At 47.4% G+C, this 22,016-nt stretch overlaps 2 protein-coding genes across 7 annotated transcripts in view; one reads left to right on the top strand and one right to left on the bottom strand.

Annotated features, from left to right (window-relative positions):
• The window catches only part of LOC144772257 (uncharacterized), a 367,797-nt gene that overhangs the window by 171,806 nt on the left and 173,975 nt on the right, over window positions 1–22,016 (top strand).
• The window catches only part of LOC144772252 (uncharacterized), a 186,317-nt gene that overhangs the window by 84,548 nt on the left and 79,753 nt on the right, over window positions 1–22,016 (bottom strand). For 2 of the 6 annotated variants that reach the window (XM_078656469.1, XM_078656475.1), the window contains exons 3-4: window positions 15,474–15,526; window positions 14,673–14,717 (exon numbers count right to left, since the gene is read on the bottom strand). The exons of 2 other annotated variants lie outside the window; for them this stretch is intronic. The gene's annotated coding sequence lies outside the window, so the exon portion shown is untranslated. The remainder of the gene's footprint in view (window positions 1–14,672; window positions 14,718–15,473; window positions 15,527–22,016) is intronic. 2 more of the 6 variants (XM_078656473.1, XM_078656470.1) reach the window with 1 other exon arrangement.

Genomic DNA, 22,016 nt, shown 5'->3' with positions numbered 1-22,016 from the left:
GGATAGGAGTATCCTGGCAGTGGTGTAGGGGGTAGACTTGTCCGATAGATATTTGGGTCCTAGGCAATGTTCCCTCTAATTTGTTTCCTCTGTGTGCGGCAGTGGAGGGTCTCTGTGCGCTGCAACCATGGCTATGTGCGCCAGGAACCAAACCGCTCGTGTCTGCGGCACCAAATGGCACTCAAAACGTTTACTTTAAAAAGTGAAAAGATGGTGCATTTTCACACATACAGAGCCAAAATAAGGGTCTTAAAGGCAGTTTGCAAATTTATTGTATTGCCTGTATTTTCATTGTTGTATCTGTGACTGCTGTTGTCTGTCTTCCCCGCTGCCTGTACGTGGTCCATGCCCCTTTTTCTTCCGTCTGTTCCCCTCGCTGTCCCTGTGCTCTCTCTGCCCGGTCTTTCCTTCTGTACCCCTCGCTGCCCGTGTCTCTGCCCAGTTTTCCCTTCTGTTCCCCTCGCTGCCCCGTGCCTCTCTGCCCGTTCTGCCTTCTGTTCTTAGCTGCCCCTATATTTCTGTATTGTGGATTTTGCCTCTGTGCCATTATTTTTTTGTGCCCGTCTGCCCTCTGAGCCACTCTTTTTTATGACCTTCTGCCCTCTGTCCCACTCATTTTTGTGCCTTTCTGCCATCTGTCCCACTCGTTTTTGGCCCTTCTGCCCTCTGTCCCACTCGTTTTTTTGCCCTTCTGCCCTCTGTCCCACTCGTTTTTGTGCCCTTCTGCCATCTGTCCCACTCGTTTTTGTGCCCTTCTGCCCTCTGTCCCACTCATTTTTGTGCCTCTCTGCCATCTGTCTCACTCGTTTTTGTGCCCTTCTGCCCTCTGTCCCACTCGTATTTTTCCTTGTTTTATGCCTATCCTTGTGTTATGCCCCTCTTGCCTTCTGTCCCGCTCGTTTACCCAGCCGCTGTGCCCTCTGCGGCCCCGCCCTTCTGACTGCCCACTGTGGCCTTTTGTTTAAATATTGCTGTTAATCGGAGTCCCTTCACGGGCTCCGATTAACATCAATACTTAAACAAAAAGCCACAGTCTGCCCCGCGCTTTAATAACAAAAGCATAGACACTTTCCAAACACAGCGTGCACTTTAGCACACGCTGTGTTTGGAAACTGTCTCTACGCTTTTGTTATTAAAGCGCGGGATAGACTGTGGCTTTTTGTTTAAGTATTGATGGTAATCGGAGCCCGTGAAGGAGCTCCGAATAACAGCAATATTTAAACAAAAGCCAGTCTGCCCCGCGCTCCCACATAGCCACCAGCCCCCCGCCTCCTTACCTACACTCGTCATGTTCCCGCCGCTCGCTTCTTCAAAGCGTCCGGCGGCGCGACTCTATCACGCGACATCCTGTGTGCGCACTCCTAGCGAGTCGGTACGCGGTCATGTAAGGGGAGGGGTGCGCGCGCGCCCTAGAGGGAACGGTGGTCCTAGGTTTCTGGAGGCTCTAAAAGTGACTAGCAGAACCTTAAATAGGATTCTCTTCTGCATAGGCAACAAGTGCAAGGTTTTGAGGGCTGCTGAGGAAGATGATCTGCAGAGCAGTTTTAGCACTAAGTGGGCGGCTGCATGCTGTACCACCTGTAGCCTCTTCAGTAGCTGTTTGCTAACTCCTGTGAGTAAGCTGTTACAGTGGTCCCGTCTAGACAGGATAAGGGCCACCACAACTGTCTTCCTCGCGGATAGTGGAATGTTGTCCAAGAACTTCTTAAGTGTTTTGATTATGTTGAAGCACGTCCTTGCCACTGTCAGGGCATGAGGTCAGAACGAGAGCGAGGCATCAAATTTCGCTCCCTTGTTCTTAGCTACTTCTCCTATGTTTGGTAGGGCGGGTGCGTGTTCAGGTCCCCATTGGCTCGGCTCGAAGGGATTGTCCTTCCCTATCGGCAGGATCTCGGTTTTATCCGTGTTGCATTTAAGGTGGCTGAGCTTCATCCAACGGATTACCTCTGAGAGCCATAGCTTAAAATGGAGTTCTGCGTTATTAGAGTCTTTGTCGAAGGCTGTGTGTCGTCTGCATATGATGTTGTTTCAATGCCAAAGGAGGTTATCAGTGAGATGAGCGGGGCAATGTAGATGTTAAACAACACTCGTCTGAGAGACGAGCCCTGTGGGCGCACGATGTGATGGGGTGTTCTGTTGAAAGGAAAGTTCCTATGGGCCACTGCTTGTTTTCGGTTGGTGAGAAAATATTTTATCCAGGCTAGAGCGGTGTTGGAGATACCGCTATTTTGTATCCGGGTAAGGAAAATGTCATGTGAGATGGTGTCAAATGCGGCTGTGCGGTCTAAAAGAATTGGCCCCGCCTTTTTACCTTTATCTAGGGTTAATTTCAGTGTGTCAACTATTTCTAGTAGAATGGGTAGTAATGGGTAGAATGGGTAGTAACGATATTGGTCGGAGGTTTGAAAGTATGGATAGATCCATGTTCTGTTTTTTTTAAGTGGTTCGACTATTGCCAGTTTCCATTCCGCAAGGACTATACCTGTGGCCAGTGATGAGTTGACTATATTGTTAATTACCGTATTGACAATGTCAATGATCTTACGGAGGACCGCAGGGGGACATGCGTCCATGGGGGAGCCGGATTTGCAGGCGGTTCTCTTGTGTTTGCTCAAGTGAGCATTTTTCAAAAGAGTGTAGGAGAGGCCCTGTGTGGGTAGGGTCCCGCTCTGTTATGTTTCATATAGGTACCCCAATATAGGCTCAGGTAGCAACTTCACCTTTCACCCACATTCTCCCCTACCATTACACTACATAACGGTTCTTGGGACTGACCTTTTACCTAGTTACGTTATTGCATACAGGACGTGGGGTTTTCTCTGAAAACTAGCCTCAACTATTCTCCATGAGGATTCTTGGAAACTCAGCAGGACTACCATTTCCTGCATAATAACTATGTACAACGGTCATTCCTTCCGTCATCCTAAGTCCAACATGACACAGCAAGGTAGAACCCCTGGGGGTACCTCTTTGGGTATATAAACACCACATCTTGCTGAGGTAGTCAGTGGAGAAAAGGACTTCCATGCCGCACACTGACGCGAAGCGCTGAGGTTCCTGCATGCAGACACTCCAGCTTGCAGTGGTCTGATATCCCTTGTGCGGGGTGTCCATCTCGAGACCAAGACGGGGTCCCACAGTCTCTCACTTCAGGTAATGGGGTTGACTTTATCCTAGAGGGATTCTTGGCTTTTACACCTACATACATTTGGGTACATCTAGTTAGGGTCGCATCGTAGGAGTATGCATTTTACTGTCATGTATTTTATATACTTGCCTGTATTCATTGTTTTATATTACAAAAAACAGGGGTCCCTAGTAGTTCAGGGATCTTTCGCAAAAATGATAGACATACGCTCAATAGTATGTATGACCTTTGTCCAGCCGGACAGGAATTTTAATTAAAGTGATAAGCAAGAATAAAGAGGATTTTTTACACAGTGGGTGCAGCCAGCAACCCACAGGGGACAAGACAAAACAAGGGGATGGGGTTAGAACGAACAAGGCGGTCTGTATACTAGTAGTTCAGTGAACAGACAAAAATACACCTGTGGGTTGCTGGCTGCACCCACTGTGTACAAAATCCTCTTTATTCTTGCTTATCACTTTAATTAAAATTAAGGGACCCCTGTTTTTTGTAATACGTTACTGCCCAAGGTCCCTAGTGCTATACCTTTGGGTTCCCTTGTTTTGTGTAAAATAATGTATTCATTGTTTTAGCACAATGGTGGAAGTCTACTATCCTTTTACTCTGATAGTGCTTATAATCATTTATATCTGTTACTGTTTAATGGTTGTTTCAGTACACCTCTTTTACACTAGAATGATGCTGGTTCAATAAATGCTTATTGAAAAACGTTCCCACCGTTTATTCTGTGCATCTCTCTGAGACGAAGTGAGCACGAGTGACTGAGCGAAAAGTAACACACAGTTTCCCCAATCCTGAGGGATCAGGGTTGTCATGTTCAATAGTTGCCAAGAACTGTTCTCTCCTTGGTACGAGGGGTTTTTAGTGGCACTGTGAGCTAGCTGGTATACAGGCGAACATACCCGGTCGGGATGCCCGGAATCAGTCTGGACACCAAGCCCACAGTCTATGTTGTCTAAACGTGCAGATCTTATATAGGTTTATAGGAACTACACAACAGCTCTAACTGTAGATGCTGTGTGTAATGTTAAAATGTTTTTGTATATTGAAAATGTTATCCTCAAAGAAGACAGAAATCTGGTCTGGTATTGGTTGGAAGGGGACTCTGTGATGCAGCAGTATGGCCACCCCTCTGGAACCCCTGGTAAAACCTGCATGAAAAATGCTTGTGTAGCAGAAGCAGGCAAGGATTGTAGTTTTTGTCCCCATAAGATGGGTTTCCTACATTAACAGAGCATCGGCCCCCAGGCGCTTTGCCTGGCGGAGCACATCGCCCCGTTTCACTTAATCTAAAACTCCCCGGATGTTCCAGGTCACTATGTGAAGCCTCCCTGATGAAACCTCAGTGTTTAATGCAGTCATCTAAATATAGGAAGTATAGGGCATGGACTGTCGATACACTGGGCAGCCTCACTGTAGGGACACAGACTGTGCAATAAAGTTTAAAAAACACTGTAGAACTATACATACTCCCCTCCACCTCCCAACCTTATACCTCAAACCTCATTGAAGCATCTGTCACAGAAGAGATCCTGCACCAGCCCCAACAGGAAGCAGGGTTATGATCCGTCCAATGGATCCCCAGGTACCCCATCAACATAGAATTTACTGAAGAGTTCGGTGTATACTTCTCAATAGGTGCAGCCCATATAGTAAGCCATCATACTGTACATCTCAAACTCAGTTATAGTTTTTCACACATACTGCCCAATTCGCCATACACTGCACCCTTGGAATCTGAGTGTTCAGTATCCAGGGCCTCCCGCCTGGTCATAAAAGCGTGGCTTGGAGCGCCATTATGAGCTTGATCTTTGTCTTTTCTTGTCCTTTAGTTTGGTCTGAGTTTGATGTGGTTCTCCAAACGAAGGGTCAGGGTCCCGATGTGGAGGCATGTGAGGCTTCAACTATCGCATTTTATCAGTCTAAGTGAACACTTCCTCAGGCGTGTCAAAGATCTGGGTACGGTCTTTATAGCCAACTGGTAGGCGGGCCAGAAACAGAAGCATGTATGAGATCTTCAGGTCGCAGAGATGGGCCATCGCTGCCATAAAAGACTAGAAAAGTCTGGAAAGATCATGCTACAAAGGGAGTCATAGATGCCGAGATCTGGCAAACGTCAGGATAGTGTCTCCGTCGTGAAAGTTTAAAATCCTAGCGAAGACCAGCCGGGGCCTCGTGCTCAAGGCAGGCCTCTCAGCCAGTTATGTGGGCATGCTCTATAATGAAGCATGGGGAGAGAGCATCCGCCGGGATCCACATCTTGAGCCATTGCCATTAAGCCAAGAATTTGCCCATATCCTTGTCTTCACAGCCCTCGGGAAAGTGCACAAAGGTGAGATTATTTCAGCGGGCCCGTTCCTCTGCAACTTTCACGTGCGTGGCCAGGCCTTTCGTGATCTTCTCAAGGTTATCTACCTAGACTTGGAGTGTCAAGACTGCATCTTCTACTCTGGAGACCATGGTTTCAGCTTGACTGTAACTTTGGGCAGCTTCTGGCGCAGCAGCATCACATCCGGCCCTACAGCCCCTTTTCTGGCCTCCAGCATATCTCTGGATTGGGTTATTGCAGCCAGTAAAGCGGCATTATCGGGGAACCACCTGGGTTTCCCATGAACCTGTCCATTGTGCTTTGCTGTGACGCAGGGCCTGCTGGCGTATCCTCCGTCATGTTGAAATAGTGGTAGCTTCCGATGGTACACAATGTCGTTGGTTGAGCGTCCAAGCCTCACCAGCCGGCCGTTGTAGACTTCAACACAATGTCGTCGGGGCCTGGACCTCAATAGTATCAGTCACTCACTGGGCGCTGCTACCCGGGGGCCCTAGTTGCGCAAGTAGGATCAAGTCGCTCCATGGCCTATATTCTTGCTTGGTGTGCGCACAAGGGACGTCTCTCCACGCACTACACGGCGCCTCGGGCGAGCAGTCACCAGCCGCAGGCAGCTCCCATGAAGTGCCATTCAAATCCTGCTGTGTGCTCCTAGGTGGGGGCTTTACCATCCCCGTCAGCCGGGCAAGACCGCCGTAAACTCCCATGCAGGAGCGCCAGGGCACCACACTCCATCTCAGGCAGCTGTGTCAGTGCCCATCGAGCCACCGAAGATCCGCCTAGGCCCTGGCCTAAGCAACTCAGGACCCTTCTGTCACTCCAATCGCAGGGACCCCCATGACCCACTCAGGGCCCCTGGCTCCACTCACTCGTAAGGATGCAGTCACTGCAGCCGCATATTCAGCCATCCTTTCCGTCTCTGTGGGTCGGAGGTTCCTTGACACCGGCCCCTGATCACTCCGGTGCACCTCACACGGCCTACTGCAGTCTGCAGCCACGGCCGCAGGCCTCAGGCACTGGTGATTGCGGGTACATCATCTTATAATCTTCTAGGAGCCGCACTCCCAATATAAGGGCTGAGAGATCACTGCTACACCGCCTTTGCCAGTGAGGGCCTCAAAAACATGTTGAGATGTAGTAATCCGGCAGGATTGATGCAGATAGTGTTATGTGCTGGAGGAGCTCGCCTAAAGCCCATCTGTCATATTGGACTCCTAGACCACGGCCCACAGAATTGTATTGGTTTTAAGGATTTTAAAGCGAACAAGCCAATATCAGCCATACATGTGTTCAAGTGCCAAATGATATTAACACCATTATGAACAAGATGTCCATCCGATTGTAGTACGACATCCGTCCATAGTAACTGCACCATTTTCCCTAGATCTTAGAATCAGACACATACCAAAAGTGTTTTTGAGTTGTACATTGAATTGCAGAAGAAACAAGAGCATTTGTTAACATATTTGGTGCTTCACTGCTTTGGCAATTGTCCAAGGGGAGTCCGTTCTCCTCAACGCCGTCATGCTGCCAGCCGCAGACTAAAGCTTCCAGGGGACCACAACCACCAGAGTCCCTAGCACCGGTGGGAGGCGCCACCGCTTTGCTTTGCGCCAGGAGGGGCTCTGAAGGTCTTGCGGGCTCCCGCAGCGCAGGAGTCCGTTCTCATCAACGCTGTCGTGCTGCCAGCCACAGACCAAAGCTTCCAGGGGACCACAACCACCAGAGTCCCTAGCGCCGGTGGGAGGCGCAAATGCTTTGCATCGCACCAGGAGGCGCTCCTAGGGGCTTGCGGGCTCCGGCAGCGTGGGATGTATGCGAGCGGGCCTGTCTGCTCGCATCTGAGCCCGGAGGAGGCTGGGCTGGACCACCCCCTTAACAACGCTGAAACAAAACACTTAGACTTGGTCCCTTAATCCCCAGGTACTGTGGCCACTTTCCATCACTTATTTCTGCTATAATAGGTGTTTGTGGCGTTGTCTATTCTTGTGTCCCCAATGAGCAAACGTAAGGGAGTTATGGGGCCTTTGGATGCTTTTGTAATCAGGGCGGAACCCATGCTCAGTCATGAGATCGAACTGACTGAGAGGCGACTCTCTAGGCCCTCTACCTCTGTCGAGGCGCTCTTCTTTAAGCCCAACTGCTCCCGGTGAGGCTTCACAAACTAGCTGTCCTTTTACAATACAAGACCAGCTGCAGTCTTCTCCTGCAATTGTTTTGTTCACTTGCACCTATACTTGTACCCATTGTGGAAGTTTCCCTTTCGGATCCGGTAACCAGGACTAGTGTAGCTACCAGGACACGGACAAGGGCTTTTGCACCCCGCACAGAGGCCAAGACAAAAGAGCCACCAGTGAGGCGAAGAAGGGGTGAGGGCATAGAAAAACCTAAACAACAGAAAGGGATCCAAAGCCCCAATTCTGGCGTGGTACAGACCTGTACAATTAGTACACAAACTGATGTTGCTTTTGTTTTAACTGTACTCACATATAATACTTCAGGGGGTGAAGCTCTGGACACTGTTGGGGAGACTGTTTTGGGTTCCGCACTTGTACAGTTTAAGGAACTACTAGACAACAGAACTCGGGGGGCACTTGAAAGATTTGGATTCTATAATGTGTAAACAGGCTGGTGGAAAAGATTTATTGCAGCCTGGAGTTGTTTCAAGGGAGGGTTTGGACTCAGATGTTTCCTCAATACCAGCAGGCGAGCACAGACCCCTAAGGGAGGCATCCTCAAATATCCATGAGGAAGCTACGGGGACGAATGTCTGCACGCTGAGTTAGCACCAACCACTGTTCTCCACCAAGCAGGGTCTGACCTCTGTCAGACTTAAGCTCGGGTGTTTTTCAACAGACCCAGGGGTCCCAACATCCTAAAAGGCTGCTATGAAGCGGTCTCCACCGTGATGGACCCAAATGCTAAAGAGCCTGCCTAAACAGTGACAGGGGCGGTTGGGGCCAGAAGGGCCCAGCCGGGGGTCAAACTAGTGGCTACGGAGGAAGGTATTGGAACTGTGTTGCTTCCGACCACTGATTTACCTCCAGCATCACTTCCATATGTCATTACACTGAGTGGTGTGCCCGCTATTAAAGCCTGCCGCAAGGAAACACAGTTGGAACAAGTGTTTATTCTGGCTGGCTAGATATGAGCAGTTTTCCTATGACCGGGCAGGAGAGATTTTAGTGGTTCGTTGGGTTGGCACGAGACCCAAAACAATACAAGGGGATTGCGTTGTCATTTACTTTAGTAACCCCCAGACTGCTCGCTCCTTGGCTCGCTATATCCTTAGCCTCCAAGTGATATTTACAGGAGTCAGGGCCCAAACTTTGGACTATTTTTACCCCCACAGTGGTAATCACCACAGGTCTACTAGTATCTGCTCCTCCGTCAGTATGCCCTTAGGATAATCAATAGTGGCTCCCTACCCCAGACCTTTCTTGTTTAACATCCCAGTGTCGAACAGGGACGGGGTTCTGGAGGAGTAGGATTGACTGGGGTGGAATGGTGGACTCGATCTGAATAGTGAGCACAGGAGTACAGGCAGGGAACCAAGGGATCCGAATAGTGGGTACTTGGTCCAGGCCATATCGTGTGGTATTAGGGAAGGAACAGGGGACCTGCTTACTGACTTCTGGCAGAGGAATCCACCATTGGAAGTGCATGACTCCCAACTCTCAGGCACAGCAGGCAACGGCTCGCCCGAAGATGGAGTGGAAGCTGCCCCCTCTGGCTCAGTATGAGATTACCTCCAGCCCAGATTCTAATAGCCATCTTCACTCTGATGAACACTCTAATTCTGACCATACGTTGAGGATTCTATCCTGGAACATTGCCAGAATCAAAAACAAACTGGACTCCCCAGACTGGGGGCTCTTTGTGGGTACCCATGATGTCTGCATGTTTCAGAAAACCTGGGCGGGGGATGACCTTGTAAGGACGGGACACGCAACTTTTAACATCCCAGCCATACAGGGGGTGAGAGGTAGACCCTCTGGGGGCCTTAGCACCTGGATTGCTACATACTTAAACTGCTCAGTGGACCACTGTAATACCCATTCTAATGACATCCAGTGCACCATACTTACCTTCCCACCTAGCCTCAAAATTGCTTTTATTAATATCTACACCAGACCTGTAAGTATTTGCCACAAATCACAGACTTTTGAGCAACTGAACGCCTTCAGCAGCTCTGTTGGCCCAAAAACAATATTGGTTGTGGGTGGTGATTAACTGCCAATTCGAGCCCCTTGTTTTCTCTCCTGTTTCAAATTCTAGTGCGGAGGATCGGTTATGGTTAATCCCGACCCTCAGATATAAGCAATTAAGGCCTGGAATCCGCTGGCACCCCAGATCAATGCTGTTACACTAACTTATTCCTTAAGAGCTTGTAATGGTCGTACTAAGTCAGACAGACAGCCAGGGAAGACAACTTATAATAGACCTGGACACTCTGCTGGACCATATTCTAGTTGAAGCTAGATAATGGAAATGGGTGGTTGACTTTGTTGCCCTGCCATGGCACGACAGCGACCATAACGCTCTGTGATTGGAGCTGCAGCTCCCAAACTTTAGCAATCCTATGGATACCAGCACCAGTGTAGCTAGCAATCTAATTCTCACTAATAATAGGAGGAGAATTAGATGGGGGACATTTAAGCAGTCTCCGGATAAGATAGCTGCATTATAACCTCTAACTATAAAGCCCATCCAGGAAATGGGGGCAATTGCTGGGGAAAGGAAGTCTCCCCAACATAACGATAGAAAAGAGGTGCTGCACAGAGAACTAACAATTAGTTTGGCTAATATATTGAACCCCCTTGTACACTCCAAAACTAAAGAGAGTTTTAAATCCACTTGGTACAATGATACCTGCCACAGGCAAAGAGAGCTCTCCTTGATGCCATCAAAAGTAGTGACAGATCTTTGATCAAGCAAATGAGGTTCTGCTATAGAGACTGCATTAAACAAGCAAAGAAGGCCTGGGAGACAGATAGATGGGATACCATCAGACTAGCTCTCTCAATAGAGACATGAAGTCACTCTGGTCACTAGTGTCCTCAGATAGTGAAGAAGGCCAAACAGCTTTAGAGCCCAACATCGCAGCAGCGGCATGGAAGTCCCACTTCCAATCCTTATATACTTTGGAAACAGACATTGACTCAGACCTTGGCAGACCCCGATCAGCCCCCGCACCGGATCTAGAGAAGATCCCAGGATACTTATATAAGCAAGAACCAACAATATGGGGTCCCTACCTTTGGAGAGTTTTCAATGCTATCGTGCGAGGCATGGCGATCCCGGGTTGCTCACTGGGGGATGAAATGTATCCTGTTTTCAAAAAGGGCTCACTTATTTTACTGACGAACTATAGGCCGATCAGTCTGACTGATGTCTCACAGAAACTGTTTGCTAGGGTCCTCCTCAGTCGCCTTCAAGTGTGGATGGAGGAGTGTAAAATCTTGAGACCCTACCAGTTAGGGTTTAGTAAAAACATCTCCACCATCGACCAAACTCTAAGCCTACAGCTATTATATTGGAAGACGGTATCAATAGAGGGTGTCAGCCTCTATTTGATATTTGTCAACTTGAAAATTGCCTTTGATCTGGTACCCAGAGGTAAATTGTGGGAGGTACTCAAACAATTGGGAATGCCACCTTATCTCTTGACATTGATTATGAGATTGCATGTGGACAATTATGCCCAAGTAAGGTACAGGAAATTTGGGAAGTTAACCCCCCGTTTTGAAGTCAATAGAGGAGTAAGACAGGGGTGTGTGCTTGCCCCAACCCTCTTTTGCCTTTTCCTCAACGCTCTGGTTGCCCGTCAAAACGATGTTGTGGACAACGACGCCCCCCAAGTTGGGGCACAGCAAGGTGCCTGCCATGATGTTTGCGGACGACACCGTGCTCCTCTCCAAGTCACCAATGGGCATTCAGAGGGTCTCGATAGCTTTGTAGCATTCTGTGCACTCAGGGGGCTGGAGAACACTCTCAAAACCAAATGTATAGTTTTCAAGCCATCTAAATCCACTCGCCCCAACCCCTCTCTAATTGGTACCCTGCTAGAACGGATGACCTTTTTTTGACTATCTTGGTGTCCCACTATCTGAAAAGCTTGATTGGGGCCCAGAGTTAGCCAAAGCAAGCCTCAAACTTGCTCAGATGGTAAAAACTTACAGGAACTCCTCTTGCAAACCGGCTCCCACGGTAGACGAGATTTATAAAGTGCAAATCAGGAGCGCTGCAATGTATGGGGCTGAGCTTTGGGGACACTGCCCCACTGGTGAATTGTCTAAATCAAGAATAACCTCCTGAGGCAGCTGTTGGGGCTTCCTCCAGGTACTCCTTGTCATTCTATGTATGGACCTTGGAATTATACCAATAGCAGAGGAGATTGGCCTCCTACCACGGACATTCTGGCGCAGATTGTGGGCCACCCTGGAACTCACAGACAATCAGTCCGAAATTAAAGAGATTCTGGGTTTACCGGGTGTGGGCAAGTTGCCATGGCTCTCCTTTATAAGCAGGGCTCGAAAAATGCACTCAACCGCTCACATTTGCGAGTCAGATTCATTCAGGACGAGCTATTTTTACGTCCTACTCACCCTTTCTGGCTAGGAACACAAACTGACACTTGACCTCTGCCTCTGAAAGCAGTAAAAATGCGACAAGATAGCAAGATTTAAAGGCATCTTTATTGCTCACAGAGTAAATGAGCAATAAAAATGCCTTTAAATCTTGTTAACTTGTCACATTTGCTCAGCTTTCAGAGTCGGAGGTCAAGTGCATTTCAGTTAGGTCGAGGAGATTTTGTAGGTTACTAGACCTGCAGGTCTAGTGCATTTTTTATGATTTTTTGAGCCCTGATAAGGGACACATGCTACAAGCTAGGCCTTGCAAATCTGCGGAATAACCAGGAAGTAGCGTGCCAGGCCACCCTGCGCCTTGTAGTGGTCAGAGCATACAGATCACTCAAATTGGCCGACATTCAGGGGAATGCCCAACTGGGTCGTTTGATTGCTGACTTTTTAAACATCAAAGCGGAGGATCATTTTGAGCACTATATGGATGCTGTACATCCACTTTTGGCAAGGAAACTGTATTTCCAGTTCAGAACAGGGACCTTGCCGTTCCTTGCCTTTACGAATAAATTGTCAAAGCCTCTCCCTGGCATGCCCTAGATGTAATTGTACCGAGAAGACCAATATCCATGTTCTCTTTTTCTGTCCTGGGTATAAAATTGCTAATCGGCGATGGCTAGCCCCACTTTGCAGGAACGTGGGGTTTAGGCAGTTTGCTGAGGATTTTAGATTACTGCGAACGGACACCCATCCACCCATAGTTTTTGCTGTTTCTCGCTTTTTTAATTCTATGTGGCACCATCGGAGGGCATTGCTACATTTAGCTCTGTAATCAAACAAGTCTCTCACATTCATTATTGGGTCGGCCCAGACAAGGGTTCGCGGTGCCACTGAAACCAAGCTATATCTGGCTCTGGCTGATGAGCGAAACCGGTCCCAGGATGCTTGTGTACCGGTTCAGGGAGGCCCTAATCTGGCAGTTAGGGCTGGACTGTTCCAACTGGAGCAGGGACAAGGCTGATCTGCCTATGTCTGGGTTCAAACTGAGGTGCATGGTATGCAAAAACGATAGAGTGGTATGCGCCACGAGCGACTGCCAGTAGCTGAGATTAATTCAATTGCTCTATTCATCACCTTGTTTTTGGTGCCCTAAACAGTCTTTTGTGGGTGTATTTGCTGCAAACGCACTGCATGAGTAAAAGATTGCTACACCTTAGTGTCAACATAGATAAGCAAATTAAAAGCAGATGGCACTTGTTAGCAACACTGCTAGTGAAAAGGGACTTGCAGTTACAGATATCTATGCCCCAATTCTATCTGGATTTTTTTTTAATAAAAGATACCCACCAGAAGAGTTATGTTGCGCAATAATCAGATTAAAAATTACGGGCCTTATTTAGAGTTTGGTAGACCAGATAATCCTTCAGCAATAATTGAAGGATAATCCGTCCCCCAAACTCTAAAAAAGCCCTATGGTTATAATACACGCGTACCTATGCTAACAGGAGCTCGGCCATGATCGTGACAGAGTATCCAATCAGCAAAACTCTAAAAAAGGACCCAAGTACATTTACTTGTGAGACATGTTTATTTAATTTGCATCATAGATGTGGAGAGCTAAAGACTGAAAGCATTTTAAATTCATATTCATAAAATAAATACAGTGAGTGAAGCAAAAGCAGCACAGACTGAAAACGGGTGACGTAAATAATAACAGACTATAGCAAAACTGTGAGGCACTTAATCAAAATAAGTGTTCAGTTTATCTACGACAACTACTAGGTTTGCAAATTTTATTTTGCACTTGTTAGGTGGTACAAAGTTTATTTAAAAAATGCTGCCTATATAAAGACCATTTAATGCATGGGTACTCACAAACGTTTTCCCAGGGGCCGCAAAGTTTGGTCTATGGTGTGACCGAGGGCCACACTGATGCCCACGGGGGAGTAAAGAGGAAGTAGGGGAAGCAAAACATGTATATCTAGTAGCGGTCCTTAAAAATGAAGGTGTTCCAAAAGTTAGGGGCCTAGTTACTTCCTTTCCGTAACTGCAACTAACCTTTCAATAAGTGTTTGCTGTATATATAAAACATTTTCCCATGTTAGTGCTGAGTCGAATAAACATTAGCCCAGTGCTGCTGCTGCCCAGGGGTTGCACGTAAAGGTCAGGAGGGCTGCATGCGTCCCCCTGGGCAGTACTTTGAGTATCACTGATTAAATGCATGTATTGTATTGTATTGTAATTGCATTTATATAGCGCTTACTACCCCTGACGAGGCGTCGAAGCGCTTTTTCGGCGGGTAGCACGCTACTCCGGGACCCATAGAGGATTAGTGTAGCTTGAATTAAATAAAACTCTATTTATTACTTCATATTAAAAAATGTGTGCTTATTGTTTGCTAACATGTTGATACAAATAAAATGTTACACTGCTAACAAGGAAAAAACAAGCACTGGCAGAGCCAGTAGATTTATCCTATGCAAAATCTATTGGGTACGTCTAAAAGGTAAGTGAGGAGTCACATGGAGTGCTATGTGCAGTATTCACTCCATGACCCTTTAGGATGACTGTGACAAGAGAGGGGAATGTAACCAAGAGTGGGTCATATACTTACCAGCGAGGTCAGCATTAGTGAAAACTGGGTCAGCCACGTCAACTCCTAAGAGAAAACAAACGGTCCCATTAGAAAGAGGGAAAGGACAATGGGAGAAACAAGGGAAAGACACAAAGACAGAAAAAGAACGTACATTCTTCCCATAGGAAGAGAAAGGAATGGAGGCAAGGCATGCAGCTGGAGGGAGATCGAAGACAGACAGGGACGAGAGGATGAGGAGCGGAGAAATCGAAGGAGAAGAGACAGGATGAAGAGAGTGAGTAAAAGTTGAAAAACAGCTGTGGGGAGAGTGGGGAAAAAAATGCTGAATACCATGAGAAAGCGAGATTGGCACCAAGCGGCTGGTAACCTTTCCCTGAGAACCCCAAGGAGCCAGAGGACAACACCGTGCTGAAGGAGAACTTCAGGAGGCTTCAGCTCCACTCAAGGACCTCCCAAGGGTCCGCAGGACCGGAGAGATGCTCCGTCCTAGCCACACTGCCCGGGGAGTGCGGCTCGACCAGGTCAGTGCCGGTATATGGGAATGGAGCAGGCGCTCCCGGGGTAAGGTTGGAGGGAGTGGGGAAAGAGAGCCATAGATGACTCAGGAAGAAAGGGACCATGAGAAAGTATTGACCTTTGCCTTCTATTAGTAAAGCACTTGTAATGCAGAAGTTTGAAGTTTGAATTGGGAATTGTGTTTTTTTCTGTGTATTTATTTTATGCAGGTCAAGAAAAGAGGAGTCTCGAGAAAGCATATGAAAAAAGAGGACATAGAAGGGTCAGGGCAATACATGAGCAGGGAAAATGACCTACACTTACCCGAGACTTCGGTCTGTTCTGTCCGCGATACCCTGTCCTCCAGACCGAAACCCCTGAAAGAAGAAGCAAATCTGTCACAAGAGGTCTACAACAAAGGAAGACCAACAAAAGCCAAGGTAAAGGACTTTACATTCAAGAAACTGAAAGCCTAAGTTGTTTCTTTTTTCTTTAACCCGAGTTGTCTGGACTGTAGACTTCGGTCAGACTCGACTCGGCTAAACGTGGTGTCAGAAGTGGGTATCCCCTCCACCCCCGTTTGAAACAAGATAAGGAGCCTAGTACATCACCTAGTGGAACAACAGCAAAAACTGGAATGGGCACTAGAACGATATATTAAGTCCGCTGACATAGAAAGGGGAGTATTCCAGAATACCGTCAAAATACAGGCAGAGCAGCTTCATTAGTTACTGGAAAACCAACTACAGTTAGCCACTGGAATCTCTTAAAGCGGAGGACTTACGATTGGGCCTAACATTTACTTGCAGAAATTCACAATGGGGGAAGATCCAACTACCTTTCTTATATATTTCGAAACAGCTGCTAAGGCCAGCCGCTGGCAGGAAAATAGGTGGACCTATTTATTACCGGTCTCTAATAGTTCTAATAGTTCAAGCAGCTTATCAGACTGCCGGCTCCATGGCAGATACTCCTTATAAAGAAATTAAGAGGATAATCCTAGAACAAATGGGGAAAGATGAGCAGAGTTACAGACTAGATTTTCAGTGGGAGAGAGGGAATGCTCGAGACAGACCTAGGTCCCTTTTTAGGTTTCGACTTTTGGCGAGGGGCGAAGCCCCTCCCAGTCGAAATCTATTGTTTTTAGTAGTGAGGTTAGGACAGCCTCTGTTTCCAATTGGCTAGCTCCATAAATAAAAAAAGTAAAGTCCACATTTGTAAAGCGCACAATCACCCGTAAGGGTCTCTAGGCGCTGGGGGCCGTCGGGAAGATTAAGCGAGCTATTGCCCAGAGTCACATGGTGCTGGGCTAACCTGCCGCCGGAGCCGGGGATCGAACCGTGGTCCCCAGATTCCAGCATCAGTCGCCCTGGCCGCGGCGCCATGGAGGCTAGCCATTGGGAAGCAGAGGCTGTCAATCGCGCTTTCTCACGAAAACGCGATTCGGGGGCGTTTCTGGTGCTTTTTTTAAGCCCCGCCCCTTTGTCCCGGGCCGCGCTGCGATTGGCTGCCGGCCCGGGACACCCCCGTGACGTCATTCCCGGGCCGCGCTGTGATTGGCTGCCGGCCCGGGACACCCCGTGACGTCAGCCAATCACAGCGCGGCCCGGGACCTCTTCGCTTCTCCCGCCTCTCTGGCTTCCCTGTCCCTCTCTCTCATCTCTCCTGTCCTACGTTGCCTGCTCCGTCTCGTGCTCTCGCTCCCATCCTTCCCCACCCGGCTGTCCTCCGCAGGGTATGAGTAAGAAGTGGGATGTTTCTTCGGATAAAAATGTACATTAATTTAACACGAACAGTGTCTGGTCACATCATTTAAAAAAATAGAATATCCTATTTTTCTATCCGTAGTTAAGTTTCCAAAGCACAGCATTTGCCTCGGGGTGCATTTTCCAGTCTCTGAGCCCTTGGGTAACGTGCTTATTTTGTGTCCTACTTCTATGTCTCTCATCACGATGTTACTCCCTGCTCTCCATCAGTTTTTGTCGGGTCACGTGACAAGAGATTGGCAGCTCCAGTGGCTTCGTTCTGTTCACCGAAAGGGAGGTAGTGGGAGGAAGTGGGAGGGCCGGGAAGATGGCGGCGCGCAGGAGCGTAAGTGTCAGGTGCGGAGCTCAGTGAGTGGCCAGGAGATTGTGCGCACGGGTGACATGGAGAGCGAAGAAGAGCAGCATACCACGACCCTGCTGTGCATGGGATTCGCTGACCCTGGTGCCATCCGGAAAGCATTGCGTTTGGCAAAAAATGACATCAATGAAGCGGTGGTGCTGCTCACAAACGAGCGGCCGGGCTTGGACTACGGCGGGTATGAGCCCATGGATAGCGGCGGCCCTCGTGGGGACAGTGGCGAGGGCAGTCGCAGCGGGCGCGGAGGCTTTGACCCTCCACCGGCCTATCATGAAGTAGTGGACAGTGAGGTAAGGAGAGTAAGGAAACTTCATATTTTGCAATGAAACCAGGAGGGGAAGCAGCTGACAGCAGGTTTAGAGAGACCACACCCGACATGGGCAGGGTACCCCATCTGAGCATCATGGTGTGTGTGTCCTACGCATGGTGTCCCCCCATCTCAGGAAAAAATAGTACAACAGGAACCTCCAGCCTATATGCCTCGAGCAATCAATGTTTTGTAGCATATAGGATGCGCCTTGTGAATATCGTGGGAGATTGAGTGTAGTGAGCGAGAGGTTGGTCTGCTCGCTCTACAGTTCCCATCCATATGGAGGGCAATCAATGAGCGTGAACAGTAAGGGACTCTATTAGTAACTATCTACATTTGCACGTAATTAGAGACGGGCAACTTGATCAAGAGTATCCTATGATGCACTAAACGGGAGCTACCCAGGTGGCATGATACACCCAAAGGTTGGCGCACTCGGCAAGCAGTAGCTTACTTCCTACTGCCAAGTATACGCTTGGTAACAAATACAGCACCAACACCCTGAGATTCCCACTATGGGGAGAAGGCTGTAAACACGCATTCATTGGCATCAATTGCACCACTATGAATGCATCCAATAAGAACTACAGTAGTAGCTCTTAATCAGTTGAGGGGATTAATCTAGATATTCTACCTTTAGCCCACTAACGGAGAAAATGTTTGGGGTGTCTCATATAATACTTATCAGGCAAGGCGAAAATATAAGAATTCTGGGCGTGGGGATCAGTGTAAGGTATATCATTGTTAAGTATTTGTATGGGACACGTGCTGTAAAAACCGCTTACTATTGTGAAAAAGGATGAACAAATAGGAGGCATTGTGGAAGGTACAAAAACTAAACGCGTGAATCAAAACGTGAGTTTGGCACGCACTCGCTTATGCTGAATCCCTCTTAACTTGAATGAAAGTAATTAAATACATTTTGCGTGCTACAGAGTATGAATGGCTGCTTACCTACGTGCCCTTCAGTAACTCAGTAAACCTCATTATGAAAAGCACTCCTCATTACTTACATGAGGAAACATGGTTTAATGATCGTTGTATTAGAGTACAGTGTGTTTTAAAGCCAGGTGATTTTTATTTATAAGCAGTAAAAAAGTGATGTTAATTGTTCGTACCTTATTCTACCTTTTTAACTCTGGCTGTGGCAGCAGCACTGGTTATGCGTTGATCATCATGCTTTCTGTTTCATCCTGCTTGAAAGTGTAATCTTGCTCCTTATCTGCGTTTCTGAGTAGGCAGAGGGTTCATGCCCTCTCCCAGTATTCCAGTAGGGATCTCCGGCCAGCTGTTGCACAAATACTTGATCTGAAAATTGTGCAGCCCAGGATCTCTTTTGAAACCTACTAGTGACTAGTGTGTTTGCTTCCCTGCCCCCTGGCTGTGCTTGCTTCCCTGGCCGTGCTTGCTTCCCCGCCCCCTGGCTGTGCTTGCTTCCCCGCCCCCTGGTTCCCCTGCCCCTGGCTGTGCTTGCTCCCCTGCAACCTGCCTGTGCTTGCTTTCCTGCCCCCTGGCTGTGCTGCTCCCCCGCCCCCTGGTTCCCCTGCCCCTGGCTGTGCTTGCTCCCCTGCAACCTGCCTGTGCTTGCTTCCCTGCCCCCTGGTTTGCTTCCCTGCCCCCTGGTTTGCTTCCCTGCCCCCTGGTTTGCTTCCCTGCCCCCATGCTGTGCTTGCTTCCCTGCCCCCTCGCTGTGCTTGCTTCCCTGCCCCCTCGCTGTGCTTGCTCTCCTGGGTGGGTGTGTGTGGCTCTGGGTCGGTGTGTGTGGCTCTGGGTGGGTGTGTGTGGCTCTGGGTGTGTGTGAGTGTGTGTGGCTCTGGGTGTGTGAGTGTGTGTGGCTCTGTGTGTGTGAGTGTGTGTGGCTCTGTGTGTGTGTGTGGCTCTGGGTGTGTGTGGCTCTGTGGCTCTGGGTGTGTGTGGCTCTGGGTGTGTGTGTGTGGCTCTGGGTGTGTGTGTGTGGCTCTGGATGTGTGTGTGTGTGTGTGTGTGTGGCTTTGGGTGTGTGTGTGTGTGTGTGGCTTTGGGTGTGTGTGTGTGTGTGTGTGTGTGGCTTTGTGTGTGTGTGTGTGTTTGGCTCTGGGTGTGTGTGGCTGGCTGTGTGTGTGTGGCTCTGGGTGTCTGTGGCTCTGGGTGTGTGTGTGTGGTAGTAATTGCTGTCTGCTGAGCTCGTCCAGTAGGGTACAATAGGTCTCACATTTGCGAGAGAGTAAGCTATTGGCAATGTAAATGACAATGTCATTTATTTATCTGTTTTCAAAACCAACACATAAATAAAAATGTTGTCTTTTACAATGCCAATAGCTCTAACTTTTGCCAAGGCGAAACCGTTGCATTGTAAATGCTTGTTTTTTAAGCAAATGGATGCCTCTGATAAATAGTTGAAACCACATGAAAGTACCAAAGAGGACATCATAAATAAGATATATCTAGAGCAATTCATTGAAGACCTCCCAGTTTCAACCCAGAAGTGCTTAAAACCACATGCCAGATTGACTCTCGAGAACAACACCGAGTACAAAACGTTAGGAATACTTTTGAACCAGTAAGACATCTGAAACCCCCCTGCCGCAGCATCCTCCCAGGTACCTTGAGAATAGGTAACATATAAAAGAGACTCTCCACTCCTCTAAACTCCTCCACCAGGCTTAGGAGGGAATACAAGACCCCAGTGTTTCAAGTGTGGAGAACTGGGATGCACAGCCAGATTCTGTCAAAAGAAAAGGCAAGACAAAGAACTCATGGAAATATATTGTATTAATGGACCAATCTATTATACCCAGGAAGTGGCACCCAGCTATTACGGTCTGTTGCCCCATAGCAGATAATTACTCAAATGAAGGTTGTTATCAAATATGTGCATGGGGATCAGCAAGAAGACAACATAGCTAAAGTCCCTATAATGGGACCCACAGGGGAAACCAGTCACAAAAAGTAGGAGTACTTCCCAATTTGCCTGAAAATCTCATTATAGGGACCGATAACCCTCAGTTTCTCAACCTTCTAAAGACTTTCCTACATTGAGAGCAGGATTGGCTAGAACAGTCTTCTTTTTCCCATGTGGTATTAGACTCCCCATGGCGGTTAAACGATTTTAAAAGAACCTGGATGGAGGAAAACATTTTGTTTTTTTAAAGGCCCCAAAGACAGTTGTTTTCACTACAGAAATATGGTAGCTGGGCAAACATTATAAGGCTGCCAAAGTCAATGACAGTTCCCTTCAGAACGGTTGACGAAAAGGCCCAAGAGAATGATAAACGCAGGAATCAGGTATACCCCTTCTTTTTTTATACAAAAGGGTCTATTGTACAGAGTGGATAAAACAAGAGATAAGCCTCAGTTATTAGTCCCAGATTGCTTTCAAGAGCAAGTCCTTTTCCTTGGTCATTTCAGTTGGCAGGGTATTTTAGACTAGAAATAACCTCCCAAGTCATCCTAGAACAGTTTTACTGGCCTGTGATTTGCAATCATATCAAATCCTATTGTCACAACTACTCAATTTGTCAAAAAAAGAATACCTATCAACCTACAGCAGCGCCTTTAGAAAGCATGCCCATAACAGGAACCCCTTTTGAGCAAGTCAATCTGGTAGGACCTCTTATCGCATCAAGTAAAGGGATTAAACATATTTATTTTGGTTGACTATGCCACCCACTATATGGAAGCAGTACCATTAAAGGAAACCATTATCAAAATCATTGCCATACATTTAAATCAAAATATCTTCATGAGTGGGGTTTCCCAAAGAGCTCCTAGCTGATCAGAGTACCCAGTTTCCAGACTGATGCAAAAGAATTTGCCACTTTGGGTATAAAGCACTAGCTTACCTCAGTATACCACCCCCAAAACTGATGGGCTGGTAGAACAATATAATGGTACTCTAAAACTAACCAGGGAAGGACTCAACTGGGACCAATTATTGTAATTGGCTCTATACGTTATTCACAACCAAGTCCAGAGTAGTTTAGGTTACTCTTTCTCCGAATTACTGCTCAGGAAGAAACTCTGAACTCTTGGAAAGGACTCTGGATGCCTGAAAAGAAACCTCCCAGGATGACAAAACACTTTTGGAATATACCCAGAGCTCCTGGTTTTAATGGTATTTTTTATTTTTGTTTTACATTGATGTCTGGATTTATCCATATATATATATTTTTCTAATTTTATCTGTATTTATGCATTATTATTTAGGGTTTTGTGAAAAAATGAAGCTGAAACAAGTATATTTCTACATTTACTTTACTTAACCAATAAATATGCACTCATGCCTGAACGCCTGACCGGTTTCAGTGATATAAACACACTCAGATGATAAAATATGCACTTATAAGAAAACAGGCAAATGTTAGTATCAAGGTTATGCATATGTACTGCTATTTAAGGGTCTTTACTAAAATTCCTTTATTTTGTTTAACCCCTTTACCTTTCAATCCGCACAG

This window comes from Lissotriton helveticus, chromosome 8 (assembly GCF_964261635.1).
Source record: "Lissotriton helveticus chromosome 8, aLisHel1.1, whole genome shotgun sequence".
NCBI classification, from domain to species: Eukaryota; Metazoa; Chordata; class Amphibia; order Caudata; family Salamandridae; genus Lissotriton; species Lissotriton helveticus.
This window is presented reverse-complemented; position numbering and strand designations above follow the sequence as displayed.